Source organism: Lissotriton vulgaris, chromosome 2_1 (assembly GCF_964263255.1).
Source record: "Lissotriton vulgaris chromosome 2_1, aLisVul1.2, whole genome shotgun sequence".
NCBI lineage: Eukaryota > Metazoa > Chordata > Amphibia > Caudata > Salamandridae > Lissotriton > Lissotriton vulgaris.
This window is the reverse complement of record NC_141687.1, coordinates 102,816,433-102,835,663: the sequence shown is the minus strand read 5'-3', so window position 1 is coordinate 102,835,663 and position 19,231 is coordinate 102,816,433. Positions and strand designations below refer to the sequence as shown.

The following is a 19,231-nucleotide window of genomic DNA, read 5'->3' as shown; positions in this document are numbered from 1 at the left end:
CGGTTCCCATCTTTGCACCACACCGACGATTCCTTCAGTTCCTTTGGGACGGGGAGGTCTTCGAGTTTCAGGCTCTCCCTTTTGGCCTATCATCGGCCCCTTGGTGTTTTACGAAACTCCTTCGGCCGGTGGTGGAGACCCTCCGCGAACGGGGAGTCCGACTTATCCTATATCTGGACGATATACTGCTGTTGGATCAGTCACCGGTCCGGCTCAGGTCCAACTTGAACATGACTATTGCTCTCTTGCAAGACCTGGGTTTTGTGCTGAACACCCAGAAATCGGAATTCCTCCCGACCAGACGGTTCACTTTTCTAGGTTTCCTGATAGACTCGGAGACGGCATCTCTCAGCCTTCCTCAACAGAAGGTGTCCAAGATCCGCAAGGAGCTTTCCCAAGTTCTGAAGAGGGACAGAATATCCCTTCGGCAGTTAGCCCGCATCGTAGGACTGCTCTCCTCATCGATCCAGGCGATCTTTCCGGGTCCCCTGCACTACCGAGCCCTCCAGCGGCTGAAAGCACAGCACCTCAGGAAGGGGCTGACGTACTCCGAACTCATCTCTCTCACCGAGGAGACAAGGATGGAGATTCGGTGGTGGATCGAGCACATGAGTGCGTGGAATGGGAGAGCGATTTTCGGATCCAGCCCGGACCTGATCATCGAATCGGATGCCAGCAGGTCGGGTTGGGGCGCACGCTGTGGCGACGTTACCATGGGGGGTCGTTGGACGCAGGAGGAGTTGCTACTCCACATCAACTGCTTGGAGCTACTAGCGGGCTCGTTTGCAGTGAGGTCCCTGACTCAGCATCGAGTTTCGTGCTGTATTCTGTTACGCATGGACAATGTGTCAGCAGTGCAGTATATCAATCGCCTGGGCGGTCCTCGGTCGCGTGCGCTAACAAATCAGGCGAAGGACTTCTGGCACTATTGCCTAGAGAGACAGATATCGGTGTCAGCGGAATACCTTCCGGGCACTCAGAATTCGATTGCGGATTGGCACTCCAGGAACTTCCAGGACTTCAGCGACTGGCGACTGGAACGTTCAATCTTCCAGGCGTTGATGGCCAGGTGGGGTCCATGCTCGATAGACCTGTTCGCATCTCGACTCAATCAACAGCTCCCGAGGTTCGTGAGCTGGAGGCCGGACCCGGAGGCCTCGGCGATCGATGCCTTCTTACAGGACTGGACACGGGAACTGGCGTATGCATTTCCCCCCTTTCTCATGATTCCACGTGTGGCAGCTCAAGTCCGCAGACAACGGGCTTCCATGGTCCTGGTGACTCCCTTCTGGCGAGCCCAGGCGTGGTTTCCCTCTCTATTGGAACTGTCATGGGACTGTCCGATTCGACTACCCTTGTTCCCTTCGTTGCTCTCGGACCCTCAGGGGGAGCCTCACCCCCTGGTGATTCGAGAGACCTTGCATCTCATGGCATGGAGGATTTCAGGGGACGTTGGCAGGACGGACGCCTTTCGGCGGACGCTGAGGACCTCATCCTTGGAGCCTGGGCTCCAGGAACTGTCAAGAGGTACCGCTCGGCTTGGCAGCGGTGGCGTCGTTGGTGTCTGGGAAGACACGCAGATCCCGTGGGGGCGGACGTTAGCCACATCCTAAATTTCTTGGCTGAATTGCATCGGTCGGGGTTGGCCTACCGGTCTATTAACTCTTTCAGATCCGCCATTTCGGCGGGGCATGCCCACTTCGATGGGAAACCGGCGGGCGAACATCCCTGGGTCTGCAAACTGATGAGAGGTGTTAGACTTGCTAAGCCCCCGGAACCCAGGTATGAAGGTCTCTGGGACGTTAACATTGTTCTGCATTTCCTCTCCTCCTGGGGGGATAATCAGTATCTTTCTAGGAAAGAACTGTCAGCCAAACTGGCGATCCTTTTGTGTCTGGTCTCATGCAAGCGTGTTTCGGATGTGAGGGCGCTGGATATCACATCTCGAATGTTTACTCCGGAAGGGGTCACGTTTACGGTGACAAGAAGGACCAAGACCGATATCAGATCTGTGTCGTATCCCTTTTTTCCGGACCAAACCAAGCTCTGCGTGGTACGATGTCTCAAAACTTACGAGGACATGACGTTGGAATATCGCCCTCCTGGAGAGCGACAACTCCTTATTGCCTTGCAGAAACCTTTTAAACCGGTTTCCTCTCCAACCATCGCCAGGTGGGTCCGTTGGATCATGACCGAGGTGGGCGTGGACGTGACCAGATTTGGAGCCCACTCCACAAGAGGGGCAATGGCCTCTAAGGCGGTGCAGGTGGGCGGTCGGCTGGAGGACATCATGGCGGCAGCGGATTGGTCCTCCCCACCCGGATCTACGTACATCCAGTAAGTACCACCTTATGTTTACTTATGGGTTTTTTCTGCTGCTGTGTGGTATTCATAGTTTGTAGAATGATTTGGTACAAGTACAAAGTTTTCTCTTGGTAAAATGTTTTTCAACACTGCTCTTTGCTAGGAATTGTTGTACACCGTATCCTGATGCTTCCTGGAAAGGAAGAAGAACGAGATAACGGTTTGTTTTGTATTGATTTAGGACAAGATCAAAAGGATTAAGGAGCGTCTCCGGGAGTTTTCCTCACAGAGAAGAAGAGGAAGCGGAAGGGACGTCAGCACTGGTTATACAGCGAGCACCATCTCCATTGGCCGGCTGTTACTATGGACACTGTGCCCCATGTGTTCATGGGAGATGTAGTTTGAAGTTTTGTTTTGGTTTCTACTTTGAATGTGCTGTCGAAATAAAGAGAAGAAAGGACTGCATAATCCTCGCCTCCTTGTCCTTAATAGAATTGAAACTTTCCGTTACGTTAGCTAGGAAATTTTTCATTTGTATCCCGTTCCTTTCTCGCGTTCTTGGTGCAAGCATAGGTTTTTCGTTTCCCTTTTATTTGTACAGGGAAGCGCAGCTCGGGCCACTGAGACTAATAGGGGTCCTCCCTTGTTGTTTTTGTTCTTTTCTTCTTTACATGACCACACTAGGAAGGAGAAAGTGGTGATAATTTCCCTCTGGCAAATAAGAAAACCGAGCGAACCCTTGGACATCTTAGTGGGCGCCTTTAGTCGTTCTAGGTATGTGGCACTGAAGGTTCCTCCCACATATTTGTAACTTCAGATGCTGTGAGGTGCTGACAAGGGTGTTTGTATTTTATTTTCCTCAGGGGCACGTGAAGTGAGTACCAAACAGGGAATCCGTCCCGCCCCCTGGGATTGGTTTATTCCCCCTATGAACTGAGTTTGAAGGTACTATTATGACCTCGATGCTTGTAGTTTTGGAATCCTCCCTCCTCTCTTGCTAGCTTCTCTTAGTTGTTTATCCAGTTTCTCACCACCAATGCATGGTGAATGAATGAGTCTGGTGTGAACACAGTGGTGTTGCTTGGGTGTGTCACTTTCTTTTCTGCTTTCTTTGAATGGGCCCTGAGCAGTAGCGGTCGGCAGTAGGTCTTTTTATAGGGCGGTGCCGTGGGCAGGAGGAGGGGCAGGGTGGGGGGAAATAATGTATGGATTACGGAGTTTTACAGGTAAGTAAACATTTAAATAAATAAAACGAATTTCGTTGCGCACACTGCATCACCAAATGTGATGCAGTGTGCGCAACGAATACTGAAAAATATACAAAGGCCCCCCTTTTATAGGGGCCGGAAATCCAAACTCTGAACCAAATATATATTTCTACCCAAGTCAGTAATATCAGTGCTGTAACCATGTTCTTCATTCGAGAGCTCTTGACAGGTTAAGTCTGACATGAATCTGTGTGAGGAAAAATTCACCTATTCTGAATTTTGCTGCTAAAAACATGCAACGTTACTGAGTTACATGTACATAATTTAGCTGCGACCCCTGTCTTTCGCTTGCGAGCCATGGCACTCCCTTTGCAAATCCTGGCTTCAGAGGTTGCAAAAACAGCCAAAAACAGATGGTAAACAGTGTTCTAATTTATGGTTTATTTTCAGCAGCTTCCACTGGGAGATTAATGTATAAATACATTCAGAAGTACAATGTGCAGTCTTTAGAATGTAAAATATTATTAAGCAAATGAAAAAACATACATATTTTAAATGTTTGTTTGCCTCAATGCATTATTTTGAATACACGAAAATTAAGTGTTGTGATACTACTTACAGTGGTCATCAATCACTAGATATTCCAACCAAGAGAAATAACTATGTGACCAGTACTTAGCTTGGCTTCTAGATGTACTTTTCAGATATTCAACCATTGCTTCCCAGCAAACGGTGTTCCCTATGACTTTGCAGTGCTGCACCTGTCCTGGTCAGGTCTTCCTGGCAGGACATCACGACTCGAAGCCAAGTTACAGCATGCCTGATTGCTTGAATAACTTATGGCTTTCTCAGTGATTTAATGCCTAGCTGTTTTTCTACAACTGATGGATTAAGTATTGACATACTGTGCTGATGTAGACGCCTGAGTAGCAGTATTTAATTCGTGATTCTTCAAGCGGAGAATCTTGCTCCCTGTGCATTAATTTGCATCAGCATGCTTTAGCTCAACCCACAAGTCTCCTGTAGAGGTGGAATCGATGCCCTAATGAAACAGCGTGTTCGGCCACCTGCTCAACACAAATTACAATGTGTTTCAGCTGGCGTGTGCTGGCTTGACTTAGTCTTGGTGTCTTCTTCAGAACTTTTATGTAGTCTTGTTAGATGAGGATCATGCCACATAAGGGATATAAATTGGAGCATAGGATTCATGGCCTCATTCTTCAATCAAGTTATTTTGGAAAGTAATACCACAAAGAGTTGTATTTGACAAGTCTGATATCACCTCCCTGAGAGAGCGCAAATTTGAATAGAAATTATGTATAGGCCGTATATACAAGCACATTGTATAAACGTAGGAATGAAACGTATATTGTAATGTGAAGTGACACTTATAGCATATAGAAAACTGAGATAATCCAAAGTAATATAGGAAATGTAACTATATTCACTTTAGAACATGTATCAGATTTGGAAGGCCCGTGTATGTAGTGGGCTGATGTAGAGATGATGTAGAGATGCTTACGAAATGTAGAACGTGCAAAGTAGAATTCATGTACGTGTGAAACTTTAAATGAAGAAGCGGCGAGAAATGTAACGTGGAGAAGTGCGCAGAAAGTATACATACGACGATGTAACGAATAAGCATATAACCTCGTACTCTATGTAGTTATATTCTATGTAAAATGTATTCAAGTATAATCAAGACTTTAGCTAAATACGAATATATAAATGTGTGTTAAAGGTTATATTGTGTAGAAGGGTTGTTGTAGAAATGTTAGAAAGGTTTAGGTCATTTGTGATTCTAACCTGACTGACCAAGGGTTAGCAGGAACACAGTCCGATGTATATAATTTAGCGGACTTACAGGAGTCGTAAATAGCTTGATGTGGACGTGAGAGCCAAGAAGTCTAGCACTTGTTAGATTTAAGGTGACAACGCTGGACAAGGTTTATGGCCTGAACGTGATGAGAAGCGCTAAGAATTTGAAACTTGTTTTGAATGACCATTCACAGGACCTAGAAGGTCAAAGAATAGCAGTTGTAAGTTAAAGTCTTGTTTAAGTTCATATGATTTCTGATCTGAAAGTGTCAATTGAAATTGTCAATAAGAAGATGAAGATGACATCTAAAGAAGAAAGGTCAACTTAACGGACGACGAAAGAGATGAAGCAATGGAAGAAGCCAGAAGCTGACATCATCGGGGAAAGTCCGTGGTGGGCGTCAAGGGGCGTTCCACCCACACTGTGATTGTGTATTTTAGGGACAGCACCCCGGGAAGAAGATAGCGATTAGCCAAGGCGATTGGCTCAGAACAGCTCAGAGAGAGAAGGGCGAAGGGTAGATGACTTGAGCAGATGCGCTGGGAGAGATCAGAGCGCAGGAGAGCAGTAGGCCGAGGACCCTTAAGAAGTGCGGATGGGTAGGCAGAGAGGGTACTGCTTCTTAAACTTAAGTTACCTTTAGAGGCTAAGAGAGTTTGAACTTCTTTGGGAGTCAAACTGCTGACACCTTTTTAGGTTAGGAACTTGCGAAGTAGGGATGTCACATAGCATAGAGTAGGGACAGATTTAACGTGATATTTTTTCTCTTTCTGTAGACGACGCCAAGGAACCACTTCACATCGAAGCTTTAAATTGCTGAATGTGGAATTGATTTTGTATTCTTTTGTATACTTTGATCCCGAGAGGATTGTATTTGCATTTAACTTTGACTTTATATAAAACTTTTAAACTTTATCAGTTATAAGTGGTTCTTCCGAGTGGCGTCCGTTAATGGGGTTTGTCTAACCTATACAGGGGTTGTCTTTTACTCAATGACAGATACTAGCGGTCCAAAATAGATGAATGAGATACGTTATTAAATTAATCATAAATTGATATCAAAATCTCATTCCCCGCAGTTGGTAGCAGAGTAATGATGGTTATCTTCTTGAGGAAGACGACCTAGGCCAGGTTTAGTTTACCCCAAGGTCCCTAGTCATCGACGACCAGAAGAAGAATCCCTGCCGAAGACGGTGCTGACGGTGTGTCGAGAGAAAAGCAGCAGAGTCGGTCGAGAGTGAGTATAAGGGTCATGCGTTGTAAGATTGCGGTGTTTTATGTTGTTCTTGTGTTGTAATGTCAAGCGGAGTTGAATGCCTGTAGTGTGATTGAGGGAAGGTTGTGAGCGCGCGCAACCGGATGAAATCTTATGTCCAGAGGACTTAAGTGGTTCGGGTGTATCGAACACCCAGAGTAATTTGTCTACCATTGAAAGGGGGTCATGAGGTACCATTGATTTCCCGACAGACCGATGATAGGGGGAGCGTATGAGTGAGTAAATGAGTAACGGACGCTGGTCGTACGTTTACTGTGTGTAAGTAACCTATCAGTTGAGGCGATCGTCTGACCGTAAGAGGGAAGACGTTTCGTCAGTTGAGGTGACAATTACAGTTAGACTGTGGCCGTACAGTCAGAGAAAAGTGATCGCTTGGACGGAAGTAGTCATTTTTCAATGTATGAATGAAAACGCATGAGAAATCGTGAGACAAATTGAGAAAGAAGGAGAATTGCTGCAAGAGGAAACGAGTGACGTCAGCATAGAACCGCGCTGAGATTGGTTAGTTTGTCAGACGTCAGCGAAGAGTCGCACTGAGATAGGCCGATTAGCGAGAGCCGCGTAGGGATTGGTTGTTGGTTGTCATCGGGACGTAAACAAGGAAGAGTAAAGGGAAAAATTGTAAAGTATTGAAAATGAAGTGTTTTAAGAGTTTAAGAGCACTCTTTAGGAGAAATAGAAGAAACTTATATGCCGGAGAGGAAGCTCCACCAGAAGGCACACCAGCTTATTATATGGCAGTAAATGTAGGCTTACACTCGATACTATGGATCTCCGAGTGGAATAAGCTAACTGAAGGGAACAAGGAACTGGCGTTTCCGAGATTTGGAACGTTTAAGCTAGATGTGTTGAACGAACTAAAAGCGGTAATGCTCGCAACAAGACCTCTACCGAGGCCAACACAGTTTGAAGCACTTAGTGTATGGTTTAGAACAGCACACGAAAAGAGCGTAAAGAGGCGCCAAGAAAGAGTGAGAAGATCGGTAAAGGCAGTACAGGATGCCAAATGGGATGAGGAAGCTAAGAAATGGAGAGTACAAAAGATAGAAGCAGATAAACTGTACCCGATGCTAGAAGTTACGGGAGAGAGGAAACCTCTAGAAGAAGAAGAGGAAAGCGAGACAGAAGAGGAACTGATAGAGAGGCTATTGACAGATAGACCACCTCCGTACAGCGGAGGGGCCGCAAGTCCTATATTACCACAAGAGGACGGAGCTAGATGGGGAGAATATAAATCGATCCCAGTATCAGAGTGGGATGCCAAGAAAGAGGAGGAGGTACCTCAATCTAGTTCCGAACAGAAAGTAGTGGGAAGATTTGTGGTCCAGAAAATGCCAGAAACACAACATGCCAGGTCTTACCAAATGCCAGATGCTCTACAAGTACCGGTTACCATAGGCCCTATTGTGTCAATCTACAACCCAGAAGGGGTCCAGCAGGAGGAACAGGCACGATGGGACAGGGAAAGGGCAGAGATGGAGAATAGAGATACCATGATGAATCCTCAGAGACAGATATTAGCACCGATGAGTCGGAGTACCCCATTAGATGCAGCAACAGGTCCCTGGGTAGAACAAGGGCGTCAAAGAGGGCCAATGGACTTAAGGGGACCAAAGCCGAAGACCTTTAAGGAATTAAGGGAATACCTGAAGGATTGGGATACTGCCGAGGAGATTAGGAATAAAAGTGTAGAAACAGGAGCTGAATGGAGAGACCAAGATAACCGGATTCTCTCTCACTGTGGAGCTGGCGAAAGCAGCCCGGAGTGGGAGAGAGGGAGTCAAGAAAGCAGAGGAATTAATTGTCCTACTATCAGCGGCAATAGGCAAATGTGCGACGACAGGAGTACAGGGTGTGGCGAAGTGCCTCGCGTCACCTTTAGCGAAGGAGAACAAAGGACGCAGGAGTATCGTAATACTTTCAGGTGCACTCACCATACCCCGGGTGAAACAGTGCAACATTGGAATCACGGAAACATGGAGAGTCGCGAAGCGTCTCGACATGCATCCGGTGATAGTAGACAAATTCATGACAATGTAGGGAGTCGCGAAACGTCTCGCCATGCTTCTGGTGATCAGGATCGAGATCGTGGGAGCATGGGGAGCCATGAAGGACCTTATCGTTTATTGAGCGACACCAGACAGCAAGCGAGTTACAGTGATGTTGAACAGAACGGTGGATCCTATCTCGTATCTGGAGAAACCGAGCCGAAACGACGCAGTGTAGGGATGGGGGATGGAGTAATGTTCCACCACACCCCACGGGAAGATGGAAAGGCTTGGGATCTAGAGAGGTGGGAACAAAGAGATGGAAGGAAAACTCCTCATAACTCACCTGTGTTCAGGCGTAGGGCGCACAGTGGAGGTGAGAGAGGTATGAGCGAACCACCTAGGACTGACCTACTGAGAGCTGAAATAAAAGCAAAACGGCTCGATGTAATGAGTTTAAAGTCAGACCTAGATGAAATAATTGACGGCACAGTGAAAATAGAGAGATTAGAATTGTACGCACCAGATGAAATATTGTTTTTATCCAAGGATGTTACTCGGAGAGCGAGGTCAGCTCATGAAAATTTATCGAATTTAGCAAATAGATACATGATAGACCTGTCAAGAACCAAAGCTTTACAGCCCAATCATAGGCTAAATTGCACAGACCTAGATTTAGATGAACGTAGAACGATTGGACTAAGAGTACACATACGGGAACTAGTCATGTGTATCAGAATATGGAGAGATCTGGATAGATGGGAGGAAAAATGGTCTAAAAAGGGATCTGTTAGAAGAAGTACAATTGCGAAGTCCCAAGATACAGACCTAATGCGAATGGAAGCTTTCCCTTTGCGAGAAATCGCGAACGGAAACTACGTTCATGTGCCCTGGAGTAGGGGGGATTTGGCGGCATTTACCAATTCCTTCCCAAAGCTTAGAGAAAATCCCGTCGAGTGGTACAAGCAGGTGGAAAGATTTGTGAAGATCTCAAAGGTACTGTGGATCGATTTGAACACATTGTTCGATATCGTAGTACCCGGAGATTTGTGGACGGCATGCAAGCTTAGTGTTGAATGGCCTACTTGTGAGCCTCCGAGAGACACCCGGACGAATGGTCCATCAGTCAGAGTCATGGAGAAATACGAAAGAGTCATAACATGGCTGAAAGAGAAAGTGCCAGTGCATGATATAGACTGGGTTAAGATAGATCGAACTACTCAGGAGCCGAAGGAAACAGTCCATGAGTTTTATGAGCGATTGCTGAAAGCATTCAAGCAGTACAGTGGGTTAGATGTAATGGATCCTAAGGACATAGGACAGTTTGTGTCGAAGTTTGTTCTAGGATTAAGACCAGACATAAGCCTGATGATACAACAGCATCTGATTTGTTGGCAGAACAAACCTTTAGATGAAATTCTTAGGTATGCAAGGTACTGTAGTGATGAGATAGATTCAAAGACAAAGAAACTCAAGGAAAAGTTAATGCTGGTACAAATGCAAGCAGCTGGAAAGGGTGGACAGCGGCAACAGGGAATAGGAACGCAAGCAAAGAAACAGAATAATCAGAGCAGAGATGAGGAAGAAAGACCGAGACCGAGAATGGATATTGCGACACTGAAAAAGACAACTAGATGTCATCAGTGTAACGAAGTGGGACATTGGCGACGCGAGTGCCCTTACAATGTTGAGACAGGGGAATTAGAACAAGAGGAGGAAGAGTTACAGAATAACGTGGTTAAGGGAGCCGCAGCCCCGAAGGGAAAGTTTATCAAAGGGGGGACTCAGACTCCTCGAGCCCCGTTTCCTCAACCGCCTCGCATCACAAACGGAGGGAAAACCTATAGACAGATGCCATTGTTTGTAGGAGGAGAGGAATGCTATTACGTTGATCCTCTTACAGGGCAACGAGTAAATAGGGAGGAAGACTGTACTCTAGGAGCAGCCCTGGAAGTAGATCAGAGAGGACCATACGTAGAGGCTGAAGTAGCTGGATGTCCTACAACCTTTTTGGTAGATACGGGTGCTACTCGATCTACGTTGAGATCAGCGGTAGTCCCAGGTTTGCCAATCTCGGGAGAAACGATTCAGGTGGTAGGAGTCGCAAACAAGAGGATGACAAATCCCTTGACAGAACCAGTGTCAGTGAAGATAGGGAATTACAGTGACGAACATCAGTTTGTGATCTGTGATTCTAGCCCTGTGTGTTTGCTAGGAAGAGATCTATTGTGTAAACTGAATTGCACAATACATTGTACACCTGAAGGAGTAGAAGTACAGACGAATGATGAGGATGCCGATTTTAGAATTGTAAATTCGCAAGAGTGCGTGGAACTATATCCTACCTTAACAGTGGAAGAACTTCCACAGGATTTGAGAGAGAAAGTGTCAGATGAGGTGTGGGATTTTACTGGAGAAGAAATAGGACTGATTAAAGGAGTAGAACCAGTAAAAATCTTGGTAAGAGCCAATGCGGAATATCCAAGAACCCCACAATACAAGTTGACACCAGAGACGATTGCAGGAATAAAGCCTGTGATCGAATCCATGATTAAACAGGGAATACTGAAGGAGATCGTGGGAAGTCCATGTAACTCCCCGATTATGGGTTTGCAGAAGCCTAGTGGAAAATACCGAATAGTGCAGGATCTTCGGAAGATTAATAACATTGTTGTCTCTTGTTGTCCAGTGGTACCGAATCCATCAGTGATATTATTTCAGATACCGTTCCAAGCTGAATGGTTTACAGTGATAGATTTGTGCCAGGCTTTCTTTTCGATACCGTTAGACGAAGAGAGCCAGTATCTTTTCGCTTTTAAGCTGGAAGATCGCGTCTTAACATGGTGTCGTATCCCTCAGGGGTATACAGAAAGCCCATCGATCTTTAACCAGTTATTAAAACGAAATCTTGAGAGTCTAGTACTGCCCAAGAATTCGGTTCTAGTCCAGTACATAGACGACCTCCTAGTTGCGTCAGAAACTGAGGAAGCTTGCAGGGAAGACACTATAACCTTGTTAAATCACTTGGCCGAGAATGGACACAAGGTGTCTCCAAGTAAATTGCAATATTGTAAAACTGAGGTGCAATACTTGGGCCATAGGATTGAAAAGGGAAAGCGGAAGGTGTCTCCAGACAGAATAGAGGCGATCATGAAAATGAACGCGCCTACAACACAAAGAGAAGTCAGGATGTTTCTAGGCATGGTCGGTTATTGTCGGCAGTGGATAGCTAACTTTTCGCTGAAGGCAAAACCGTTATTACAACTGACGCACAAAGGAGTGAGTGATCCGGTACCATGGGACAAAGATTGTTTGATGGCGTTTTTGCAGCTGAGGGAGGACTTATGTCGTGCCCCGGCTTTAGGAATGCCTGATTATACAAAACCGTTCTTGCTTTACTGCTGCGAAAGAGAGGGATGCGCTTTAGCAGTTTTAGCTCAGATCCACGGAGATGCGCGTAGACCAGTGGCGTATTTCTCGGCTACATTAGATCCAGTAGCCGCAGCGTTGCCCGGATGTCTCAAATCCGTAGCTGCAACGGGTGTCAGCATTGAACGTTCTGAGAGCGTAGTCATGGGTCACCAGTTAGAGGTGTATGTACCACATTCTGTAGAACTGTTAATGACCAGGACTAAGACTCAGCATCTGACAAATAGCAGGCTCACACGCTACGAGCAAGTCATACTGGCTGCCGAGAATGTGACCCTAAAAAGATGCTCCGTCTTGAATCCTGCAACTTTGATGCCACTTCCGAATGAGGTGGATGATGAAAACTGTACAGATCATGACTGCCTTGATGTGACTGAACTATGCACCAAACCGAGACCCGATATTGTGGATGAGCCATTGACTGACCCAGATGAAATTTTCTTTGTTGATGGTTCATGTGTAAGAGACAATATCGGTCAGCTGAGAGCAGCTTATGCAGTTTGCACAATTACGAGAGTAATAGAAGCCGCCTGCCTGGAAGGAGTACACTCCGCTCAGGTAGCTGAAATTGTTGCTTTGACTCGTGCTTGCTTAGCGGGCGACAAACTTCGAGTCACCATATACACCGATAGCCAGTATGGTTTCGGGGTAGTTCACGATTACGGGCAGTTATGGTCTCAAAGAGGTTACATGACCTCCTCGGGTTCTCCCATTAGGAATGGAGAATTCGTGAGACTTTTGTTAGAAGCATTGCAAGGTCCAACAGCTATAGCAGTGGTCAAATGCGCTGCGCATACAAAGAATGTTGACTTTGTGTCACTAGGAAACCGCTACGCGGATGAAGTAGCGCGTTATTGCGCAGAACAGGGATATTCTCACACTGATGTAAAAGTGGGGGGAATCCAGGAAAGAACTGAATTGACTATGTTGTTACATACTGTAGATACGTGGGATGAATTACGAAGTGTTCAGGAAAATGCACCAGATGATGAGAAAAAGAGTTGGGAAACAGCTGGTTGTTCTAGAAGTGAAATGAATTTCTGGATATCTGCCGATGGGAGAGCAGTTTTACCAAATGAACTTATTAGTCCAATGGCAAGGAAATTGCATGGATCAGCACACATAGGAAGAGATGCTATGGTGAGAGTATTCAGACAAACGTGGTTTAATCCCAAATTTAGAGTAGCGGCAGAAGCAGTGTGTCAGAGATGTACGATCTGTCAGCAACTCAATGTGGGAAAGAGAACACCAGTTACATTGAGTCATATTGGGAGGTCTGGGGGGCCTTTCAATAGAATGCAGCTTGATTTTATAGAAATGCCTAAATGTAACAGACTCAGATACGTTTTAGTGATTGTTTGCATATTTTCTAGATGGGTTGAGGCTTACCCGACACGTAGGTGCGATACACTTACAGTAGCAAAATTGTTACTTAGAGAGTTAATACCGAGGTTTGAGGTGCCATCCTCTTTGGAATCGGACAGAGGAACTCATTTTAACAGCGAAATAGTGAAGATGTTATGTACAGCTTTGAATATCGATCAGAAGTTACACTGCAGCTATCGACCAGAAGCTTCAGGGATCGTAGAGCAAATCAACAGCACGATAAAGTCCAGACTTGCCAAAGTTTGTTCAGCAACATCCCTGAGTTGGCCAGACGCACTTCCAGTGGTTCTTATGAGTATACGTAGCACACCGGATAGGAAAACAGGTCTCTCTCCTCATGAAGTGCTAATGGGGAGAGCCATGAGATTGCCATCGGTTCCGACTGCAGCTCTAGTGAACATCACAGACGATTTGATCTTGGACTACTGTAAGGGACTATCTGATGCCGTTAATTCTGTGTCCCTCCAGGTCCAGGCTGCAGAGGTTCCATCAGCACAAGACTTGTGCCATGACCTGAGTCTGGGGGACTGGGTCCTGGTGAAGAAGCATGTCAGGAAGAACTGCTTAGACGTGCGCTGGAGAGGACCGTTTCAAGTTATACTTGTGACGAATACTGCAGTAAAGTGTGGAGGTCTGCCAAACTGGATACATGCCTCACACACCCGAAGAGTGCCAACACCTCTAGAAGAAACAGCTCCTCTCTCGGATGAGAATCCAGCGGAAACCGGAGAAGCCATAGAGGGGGAAAGCCAAGCTGTGGAGGTGAGCGAAGAGGCTGAGATTGAGACGGAACAGGTCGACGAAGGTCAAGACACCAGTGAGACCGAAGTCGCCTCAGGAGAAGAAAGTAATTGGGAGTCCGATACAGAGATCGAACAAACTGACAGTGACCAAGGGACTGGTCCAAGAACCAGGAGCAGAAGGACAAAGAGAGACGAAGCCAGTTGGCCGGAGAGAAAGAAAAGGCCAAGCTCAGAAGAAAAGCAAGGAAGAACTCTTGTCCCGATCGCTGAAGAATCGGATCAGGAAGAGGAAACGACAGACTCAGGAACTGAAAGTCCAAGAAGATCGAGAAGGGTACGTGTGCCCTGCAGAAGGTACGCCACCCCAGAGTGGACTTATCTAGCAGATGTCTTGGGGACAGAAATCTGGGAGAGTGAAGAAAGTGAAGGTAATCGATCACGATCCATTTGTGGCAGTGGAGATATGGATGTTGACGCCTGGACTCGAGACTGAGGGATTACTGACTTTCACACTTCCAATACCCCCATATTTGAGTCAAATTCAAGATCTAGTGCTGAAAAGATTACAATTTCCAACTTTTGGCCAGCAAATGCCAGAAGAAGAAGAAAAAGTTATTCGTTTTGAATTATTAGAAATTGTTGTGAAAGCTGCAGGTGCGAGAATAATTGTTGATGCATAAAAGACTTTTGTGTATAAGCTATAAAGAAGAAGATAACCTAGCACCGAGTGGAAAGAAGAATAAAATTAGGGATTACATTTAGTGGACGGAGAAGGGTTAGGGTTGTCCGTTGTTAAAAGAGAAAAGACATTGTTGCGAAAAAGAGACTTTGTTGATAAAAAGCACTTTAAGGACTGGGAAAGCAAATAAAGCAAACGAAGACTGGAAAAGAAAAACTTTTCGCAAAAGAAGGAGCTACGCTGTTTTGATAACATGGAGAACGGAAACCCAAACCGAAAAGCTAGATGTATAGTAGGCACACTTATAGCAATAGTAATATTTCTCATAATTATGGTAGTGACCATATCATACATAATAGGACATGAAACAGATAAAGAAACAGCAAATGTACAGCCTATAACGACTTTGAGACCTGCTCTTGTGGGGAAAAGGGAGGAGAGCAATGTTATACGTGAAAAGGCGTTATTGGCAGATGAAGCTCGTAGGTTACACGTAGACGAGTCACAGGGAAACTTTAGGTCAAACGCATATGCTAAACTGTTATATGAGTATATCGATGCCATGGAGGCCAAAGATTGCTACGTTTGTATGCAATTGCCGGCTTCTGTAGACGAAGGCATTAGATATCATCATCTCCCATTGACTTATGGGATAACATGTAGTTTACTGCTTAGTATATTTTATGGTAGGGAAGGATTTGAGTACTACTTTTCAAATTATGATTCGGTACTGCCTGAAGTTACGAATTATAAGCAAATGAATAAGTGGGACTATTACAAAAAGGAGGATAGACTAGCTAAATTCTTTCTTCCTTGGGATACACTAGATACATCATATGCACGCAGAAATAATCTAACTTGCAAAGTATCAGAGGTAGAGAAGAAGTTCATAGGACAAGTAGATGATAGATACAGAAGGCAGAAGATTCTAAAAATGTCAGGACAGTGGCAAACGGATTGGACCGAAGAAGAGAAAGCACATAAAAAGAAGGGTAGCAATGGTCCAATAGCATTGGATAGGACGCAGAAAGGAAAGTTATGTTTAACTCGAAGCAAGACATATTATGAGAGTGTATTTGTAGGTGAAGTGAATTGCGAACATGCTTTTCGTTTAGAGTACTATACGAAAGATTTCATGAAAGGGATGCAAGTTATTCCGAATGTATATTTTGTATGTGGAAGAAATGCCTATGTAAAACTACCTGACAATTGGTATGGTTCGTGTTACTTGGCAATTGTCTTCCCCAAAATATATCATGCAAAAGATGTAGCGATAATAGAAGGAAAGGCTTCGAGGAGAGCGAAAAGGGAAGTAGGAGATGCAGAAGTAGTAGGAGATGTATTTGGAGCGATGTTTCCTATGTTAGGTTTAATACTTAACGACGTTAAGATCAGGAGACTGGCTACAGTTGTGGATAGATTATCTGCAAGTACTGCAAGGTCATTAATGTTGGTAGAAGGCGAGATGCAGTCGATTAGAGCAATGGTTCTTCAGAACCGACTTGCTTTAGATGTACTGCTAGCAAAAGAAGGCGGAGTTTGTAAGACTTTGAAGGTTCAGGAATGTTGTACTTATATTCCTGATAATTCAAAACCACTTGAGAAAGTCATACGGAACATTACACAGATTCATCAAGAGATCGAAGATTTATCAAAAATAAATGTTTGGGAAAAAGTTGGTCATGGAGTAGGTAAGGTTGGGAGTTGGTTTGCCAACCTTGGTAAAAGCATAGTATGGTATATATTAAAGCCTATATTGATAGTATTAATTTGCATAATCACATTGTTAGGTTTAGTAAAATTATATAAATGGTATAGGTCGAACCGGTTACAAAGAACAATGAGAGAGCAAGAAAGGAGATTAGCTGCTTTACAAGATCAACAGTACAAAAGCTTAAGAGCTCTCGAAACGATGAAAAGAGCGAATATTGTAACCAGTTCTGTTTAGAGCTATTATTCAAATTGCATTTAGTGATGACTCCTAAAAGTCATCAAAGGGGGGACTGAGAGAGCGCAAATTTGAATAGAAATTATGTATAGGCCGTATATACAAGCACATTGTATAAACGTAGGAATGAAACGTATATTGTAATGTGAAGTGACACTTATAGCATATAGAAAACTGAGATAATCCAAAGTAATATAGGAAATGTAACTATATTCACTTTAGAACATGTATCAGATTTGGAAGGCCCGTGTATGTAGTGGGCTGATGTAGAGATGATGTAGAGATGCTTACGAAATGTAGAACGTGCAAAGTAGAATTCATGTACGTGTGAAACTTTAAATGAAGAAGCGGCGAGAAATGTAACGTGGAGAAGTGCGCAGAAAGTATACATACGACGATGTAACGAATAAGCATATAACCTCGTACTCTATGTAGTTATATTCTATGTAAAATGTATTCAAGTATAATCAAGACTTTAGCTAAATACGAATATATAAATGTGTGTTAAAGGTTATATTGTGTAGAAGGGTTGTTGTAGAAATGTTAGAAAGGTTTAGGTCATTTGTGATTCTAACCTGACTGACCAAGGGTTAGCAGGAACACAGTCCGATGTATATAATTTAGCGGACTTACAGGAGTCGTAAATAGCTTGATGTGGACGTGAGAGCCAAGAAGTCTAGCACTTGTTAGATTTAAGGTGACAACGCTGGACAAGGTTTATGGCCTGAACGTGATGAGAAGCGCTAAGAATTTGAAACTTGTTTTGAATGACCATTCACAGGACCTAGAAGGTCAAAGAATAGCAGTTGTAAGTTAAAGTCTTGTTTAAGTTCATATGATTTCTGATCTGAAAGTGTCAATTGAAATTGTCAATAAGAAGATGAAGATGACATCTAAAGAAGAAAGGTCAACTTAACGGACGACGAAAGAGATGAAGCAATGGAAGAAGCCAGAAGCTGACATCATCGGGGAAAGTCCGTGGTGGGCGTCAAGGGGCGTTCCACCCACACTGTGATTGTGTATTTTAGGGACAGCACCCCGGGAAGAAGATAGCGATTAGCCAAGGCGATTGGCTCAGAACAGCTCAGAGAGAGAAGGGCGAAGGGTAGATGACTTGAGCAGATGCGCTGAGAGAGATCAGAGCGCAAGAGAGCAGTAGGCCGAGGACCCTTAAGAAGAGCGGATGGGTAGGCAGAGAGGGTACTGCTTCTTAAACTTAAGTTACCTTTAGAGGCTAAGAGAGTTTGAACTTCTTTGGGAGTCAAACTGCTGACACCTTTTTAGGTTAGGAACTTGCGAAGTAGGGATGTCACATAGCATAGAGTAGGGACAGATTTAACGTGATATTTTTTCTCTTTCTGTAGACGACGCCAAGGAACCACTTCACATCGAAGCTTTAAATTGCTGAATGTGGAATTGATTTTGTATTCTTTTGTATACTTTGATCCCGAGAGGATTGTATTTGCATTTAACTTTGACTTTGTATAAAACTTTTAAACTTTATCAGTTGTAAGTGGTTCTTCCGAGTGGCGTCCGTTAATGGGGTTTGTCTAACCTATACAGGGGTTGTCTTTTACTCAATGACAGATACTAGCGGTCCAAAATAGATGAATGAGATACGTTATTAAATTAATCATAAATTGATATCAAAATCTCATTCCCCGCATCCCCTTCCAAGTGCTCATCTAATAAGCGATGATAACTCAGCATGAACATCCATTCACCAAAAAACCAAGGGCAGATGATGAAGGGTCATCCTACACCCTTTTGGAAAGTAATACCACATGGAGTGGTATTTGACAAGTCTGATATTATTCCCCCTTCCAAGTCCTTATTCACCAAAATGCCAAGGGTAGATGAAGTAACTTCAGACAGCCTTTAACCTCAATGCAATCACAGGAAGTAACCATTATGATATATTGGGGTGACCCACAAAAGTCCACGGACCTGGGTAATGTTTGGTATATTAAACAATCGTTCTAGACTACTCAAGATTACACTTTAGTTGTGAGGAACATTAATTAAGTGAAAATATATCAGGTATATATAGAATTCACATTGTATCATTAATGTACCACCAAATCCTTCACAAATCAAGCACGTATATTCTCAAATGACACCAAAGCACCAAATATAGCTCCAATAGTGACTGTTTTATTTGTCAATTTTCTTTGTCACAGATCACCATATTTAATTTTCTAATAAGATAAACGGTTGCTCCAAAGGGAGAGCGAAAAAGAGGAATGTGGTAGTGGAGTAGGACAGATATAAAGGAAAGGAATCCAATGGGTAAACTAAAAAAAACAGTTTCGCATTCTGATATCCTGGGTAAACTGGTCGTGGTTCACAATGGCACCGGTTTTACACAATAGGCCTCTCCATCATCAATTAACAAGTATTTATTTTTTTCTGATGGTGCACAGAGATGATTCATCTGTGAAAAAGGGCAGG

At 44.3% G+C, this 19,231-nt stretch overlaps 1 protein-coding gene across 1 annotated transcript in view; it reads right to left on the bottom strand.

Moving 5' to 3' along the window:
• The window catches only part of WSCD1 (WSC domain sialate O sulfotransferase 1), a 335,167-nt gene that overhangs the window by 11,338 nt on the left and 304,598 nt on the right, over nt 1-19,231 (bottom strand). The gene's annotated exons all lie outside the window — the stretch shown is intronic.